This window comes from Belonocnema kinseyi, chromosome 7 (genome assembly GCF_010883055.1).
Source record: "Belonocnema kinseyi isolate 2016_QV_RU_SX_M_011 chromosome 7, B_treatae_v1, whole genome shotgun sequence".
In the NCBI taxonomy this organism is placed as follows: Eukaryota; Metazoa; Arthropoda; class Insecta; order Hymenoptera; family Cynipidae; genus Belonocnema; species Belonocnema kinseyi.
Window position 1 is genome coordinate 48,373,077 of NC_046663.1, and position 6,000 is coordinate 48,379,076.

At 28.6% G+C, this 6,000-nt stretch overlaps 1 protein-coding gene across 2 annotated transcripts in view; it reads left to right on the forward strand.

Annotated features, from left to right (window-relative positions):
• LOC117175962 (aquaporin AQPcic-like) overlaps positions 1-6,000 on the forward strand; it is a 63,663-nt gene that overhangs the window by 47,126 nt on the left and 10,537 nt on the right. The window lies entirely within an intron of this gene.

A 6,000-nucleotide genomic window follows, 5' to 3' on the forward strand; every position in this document is an offset into this window, starting at 1 on the left:
TCTAAGCGTTTCTGCCACAGGTTTAAGCCTGCGATTACCACTGTCGCCTGCGAGAGCTACTGTCGCCTGCGAGAGCTACTGTTGCCCGTGAAAGCTCGAGCGGTGATCGTTGATTAATATAAAACCCGACGCAAACACGCTTCGACATTTTAAAGCAAAACTCGGGAACCCATAAATATTTTTCAAGTTTTATTGGCCTGAATTAAAAATAAGACTTTAGAAGCTGCCACCTGGTATATTATTATCGGAAGATCAAAAATATTTCTATTTGAGGTCATTGGACGCCGAATGAAATAGCATTTCCAACCGTTTTTTGAACAAGTTTTTTACTTCTTCTTTGAGCGAGTAATCTAATTCTAATTATAGAAACATTAGAAGAAGAAAATTTATGTACAGTTTGAATATTTTATTAGTTCATTAAATATATTCTCGTTTACATCATATAATCTGAAAAGTCTGTGCACACAGTTATTGAGCTTGTTGATTATTTTCCTTATTTACAATACACATATGTTTTAAGTGCGCTGCATCTCTAGACATACTAGATAAAGAAAAACATAATCTGCTGTCACAACATGTTTCTTTCGCAATAGTGGAATTTAATGCGTGATGATTGACCCCGTCACGTCAAGAACGAGAGATCAGTGAGTACATAATTTTTAATCACACTTTGAGCAATCTTACCTTTATTGTATTTAACTAAAGTTTAATAAACGGACAGCCTAATTTTCACTTAAATAGAACCTCATATACGCGTTATCAGCGCGCGGCTATTTTTTGACATGCAATTATTTTATTTGGAAATAAAGTTCAATAAAATACCATGACATTCATTTTTGCTTTGATATATAGAATTTGAGTAAAATTTTTTATAGAAATACGTAGCAAATGATATATCAAATTACTTTAAAAAATCAGTAATTACAGTGTAGTAAATGAAAAGGAAAAACGAAAGGTAAAAGAAACTTATGAAAAGGGGGATACAAATTATCAGTATATGCATCGTAAACTACCACTCATGACAGATTTATGTGCAAACAGCTTCAGAAAACGTTAACTTATATTAGAAAGATTTCGCATTTAGAAAATCTTAAATAGACACAATATCATTCAATGCAAGATATTCCCAGGCGGAAAAATTATATATAGTTTATATATAGTGTTAAGTTTTATATATAAACTATAGATAATATTTTCGCCTGGGTTATTAGAGTACTAGAATCGAATAATAAGAAGAAAAAAAAGACTGATATTGATGAAAGGGAAAGTTTTTACTACTATAAAATTTGTATTTCTTTTTTAATTCTTATTAAATATATATATTGAATATATTTTCTTATAAAAACGAAATTGTTTAAAATGTTCAAATGGTTTTGATTTCATTATTATAGTTTAGATATATATAAATTATCTTTATTATTTAAAAGGTTATAGGAGCATTTATATTTTTAAATAAGCTGAATAACATGCAAAATCTAAATTTGATGATAAAAATTGTTTAGAGAATTAATAGTTTTTGTAAATTTTCAAAGTATCATTGGAAAAAGTTATTGGTAATAAATACTTTGTTTCCGTAAACAAATTAAGCCTAGTTGCTGGAAAATAGCTACGCTTTGAATATTTTTATGAAAACTGTTTGAATAACTAATCATTCTTGGGAATTTGCAAAGCATCATAGAAAAAGTCATCGAAAAGACATTATTAGTTAACTTCGCAGTCCGTACATAAATTGAGCCTATTCGTTGAAAAATAGCCAAAATCTGAATTTGTTCAAATAATTAATAACTCTTTGGAATTTGTAAATCATTTCAGAAAATAGTCTAAAGTAATGATGTTATTTTGTCGACAAGGGTAATTAATTAAATCCTGATGTTAAATTTTTGTTAAGGACTGGTAAAATAATTTTCTGAAGAAAAGGTAAAAAATATGCCACGGGCCGGACTTGAACCGGGAACGCCACTATTCACGAGTGGAGAGTGGTATATTTTTTCTTCTTTCTTCAGAAAATTATTTGACCAGCAATCAGCAAAATTTTAACCTCAGAATTTAATTAGAAAGAATTCATCGGGCAGACATTCTTTGTTGATTCCGTAAACAAATTAAGTTTATTTGTTGAAAAATAACTACTCTGAATTTTATTCCGAAAATTATTTAAATACTTAATATTTCTTGTAAGTTTGAAAAGTAACACAGCAAAGAGTAATCGAAAGACATTCCTTGTTGGTTCCGTAAAAAATTGAAACTTTGTCCTGGAAAACAGTCAAAATCTTTTTATGTGTATGAAAATTGTTTGAATAATTAATACTTTTTGTAAATTAGTGAAGTATCGCAGCAAAGAGTTATCGAAAGATATTCCTTTTTGGTTCCGTAAAATTTTAGCTTTTGCGCGGAAAAATAGCCATAATCTGAATACGTTTCTGAAAATTGTTTAAATAATGAATAATTTTTGTAAATTTGCAAAGTATCGTAGAGAACAGTTAGTGGGAAGACATTCTTTGTTGATTCAATAAACAAATTAGGTCCATTTGTTGAAAAATAATTACTCTTAATTTGATTATGAAAATCCTTTAAATAATTAATAAAATTCGTGTAATTTTGTAAAGCATCGCTGTAAAGTGATCGAAATATATTGTTTGTTAGTTCTGTAAAAAACTGAATTTTTTCACTGAAAAATAGCCAAAATCTAAATATGATTATAAAAATTGTTTGACAAATTAAAAAATATTGTCAATTTACAAAGTATCATAGGAAAGAGTTATTGGTCAGAAATGTTGTGTTCCGACCGTAAATAAATTCAGCCTATTCGCTAAAATTAGCCTATCTCTGAATATTTTTATAAAAATTGTTTGGATAATTAATGATTCTCGGGGATTTGCAAAACGCCATAGAAAAAAGCAATAGTTAATACATTATAGTTGACTTCGTACACAAGTTGGGTCTATTCGTTGAAAATACCCAAAATTTGAATTCGCTAATGAAAATTGTTTTAGTAATGAATAATTCTTTAGAATTTGTAAATAATCATAGAAAAGAGTAATCAGAAAGACATTCATGGTTGAATCCGTAAACAAATTAAGTCCATTCCTTGAAGAATATCCAGACTCTGAATTTGATTATGAAAATTATTTAAATAACTAATAATTCTTATAAGTTTTTCAAAGAATCGCAGCAAAGAGTTTTTTTCGAAAGACATTCTTTATTGATTCCGTAAAAAATTAGCCTTTTTCTGAAAAATATTCTAAATCTGAATATTTTCCTAAAAATTGTTTAAATAATTAATAATTATTGTCAATTTGCAAAGTATCGTAGGAAAGAGTTATTGGTAAGAAATTCTATGTTGTTTCCTTAAAAAAATTCAGCGTCTTCGCTGAAAAATAGTTAAACAATATTATATTGATAATAAATTTGATCTTGAATCTTAAAAAAGTGTCCTTTACGTCTGTTATTAAATTAAACTAAGCTAGCATTAAAGTATGCAAATTAAAAAGTACTATATCATATCTGCGTTTGCATTGTTTAAATTGTTTAGAATCTGGATATGAACTATCTAAAAGTTGCTTTAATTCTGCAAGAGAAGGTGGTGGCTCCATTAAGGACATTTAAAAAAAATTCTAATATTAAAAAAATAGTTTTAAATTGTCCATAATTTTTTTATAAAAAAATCTACACGTCTCGCGGGCACATTCTCATCGCTCGATTCGCTCGCTAGTTAGAGCGTGCACTGTTGGCTCTCGCGTTTCACGCTGGATAATGTATTTACCCTAAATTTGTGCGCAGGTCTTTTAAAATTAAAGTTCAAAGCATCGGCAACTGTAAGTTTTAGATTGTGAATTCTCTTTTGTTAAAGCTCCCTCGGGCTTAACGAAGACATTCGCATTATTTATCTCATGGTTCGCACTGGATTTTGTCTAAAATGTGAACTTTTCTACATGTACGTATGTTCATTATCTTGTTTTTAAAAATATGAAAAAGTGCACATCAAATAAAAAAATAACAATTTTATTTTTAAACTTTTTATTGCAACTTTTGTGTCGGTTTTCCATAATTTCATTTATTTATTTGCAACGTTATTTTTTACGGTTTAAATCAAAAATACGCATCGTAGCGTAAAGTGGCTCAAAGAAAATTTATAGATATAATTTAGGTGCAAATTTTTACGAGTTAAAATGTTATTGTAGCTTGTGGTTTTCTCCAAAAAGTAAATTTTTTTCCATTTTGACTGTATTTTTATAAAAAAAAAAGTTTATCACAATTTTCTAGATCTTTTTTGGATACACAACTTTTTTTCATTTATGTGTTTTCGTTCCTTGCATCATTTTGCCATTTTTTTTTATTGTCAATGTTTTTTTCACGATTGAAACAAAAACGACGCCTTGTATTTTCATTATTTATTGTGCCGTCAAAATGAGAATTTTCATTTTTTCGGAAAAATTCAAAAAGTTGTTATGATAATCTTGTAGTTCTTTAAACAGTAACGTTTTTTATTGAGAAAGTCATTAGGAGAAAATACTTGTATTTTCAAGTACTACGAATAACAGTACGGAGAATTTTTGAACCTTGAAAAAAAGGTGGTCTAAGAAATTTTCAAAATGCGCTCATGTTTAAATTTTTCTCCAAAATAGCTGGATAACCAACTTGACCTTCAGTTTTCGTCCCTAAAAGAATGTACAAAAGGCCAATCTAATAGTTTAAATTTTTACAAAAGTTATCGGGCTCTCAGGCAGAAAGACATACAGACAGACACATTCATAAAAAATTGTTTTTCGGATTCAGAGGTTCTCAAAACGTGGACGTTTGACCAAAACCATGTGAGGGGGGGGGGGGTTAACTTTTACAAAAATTTAATACCTTCTCTGGTGTAAATGTAAAAAATAAATGCAACAAAAAAACAAAAATGAGTTTTAGACGAATTTTTGTACGATCACCGTAACTTGTCGGTGTAACACTTCTCATCAATAATGTAAACGAATGCGATGAAATTTGCGACTCTTCGGCATTCTAATCTACGAGTCTAGCCGTACAAATAATACAATTTCGAATTTTTATCGGAAACAACAAAAGGTACAAAAAAGTGCATATAAAAGCTTACGCCTATAGAAGCCCAGATATATAAACTATACAGAATTTTTTCGCCTGGCAGATAATAAAAAATGATATACAAAAATTCCCCGCAATCAAAAATATTTTAGTCCGCATAAAACTCATAAGATAGCTTTTCCATATTAGCACAAACTGTGTAAAAACATTTTTCGAAAAATAAAAGAAGATGTGGTTTTCCTGTCAATATTATTTTCATGTTTTTAATATTCATTGAAAAAAGTTAAGAAAATTTTCTGAAATCCTACCTTTGTTATTTTTGTGCATATTTGTTTAAAGTTTATGCCGGATTTAAAAAAAATATATTATTTTCATCTTTTCTATGAAGGGAGAAGGCGATATTAATTGTTTAAATAATTACAAATTGTCTTTCACTAAAAATACCACTCTTGGCATTCGTTACCTGCGACACTAATTCCAGAAAATAATTACTTCACGATTTTCAGAATGAAAAGTTGTTCAAGGAATATTAAATTGCTTAAAAAATTGCCAAATATTCTTGAAAAAAATATTATTTTCAACCTTCGTTAATTGCGCAATTAATTTTAGAAAATACTATCTCTTCACGATTCGGTGGAATAATATATAAACACAAATTCTTTAATCAATTGGAAAATATGTTCAACAAAAATTAGTGCTCTGGGGACACATTAAATGTATAATTTATTCCGAAAAATAATAAAGTTTCACGCTTTACTGGAAATAAATCTTGTTCAGATAAATAATAATTGTGTAAACAATTTGAAATGAGTTAAAAATTACTAGGAAATTTGCCATGTAGCAAATAAAAAAAATTTATGTTGACAAATTTTTAAAAAGTACTGTCTTTAGCATGACTTTGACATACAACTGTTATTTTGCATTTTCTTAGGCATTTTCCGGTCGCAATGCATTATTGGGGGG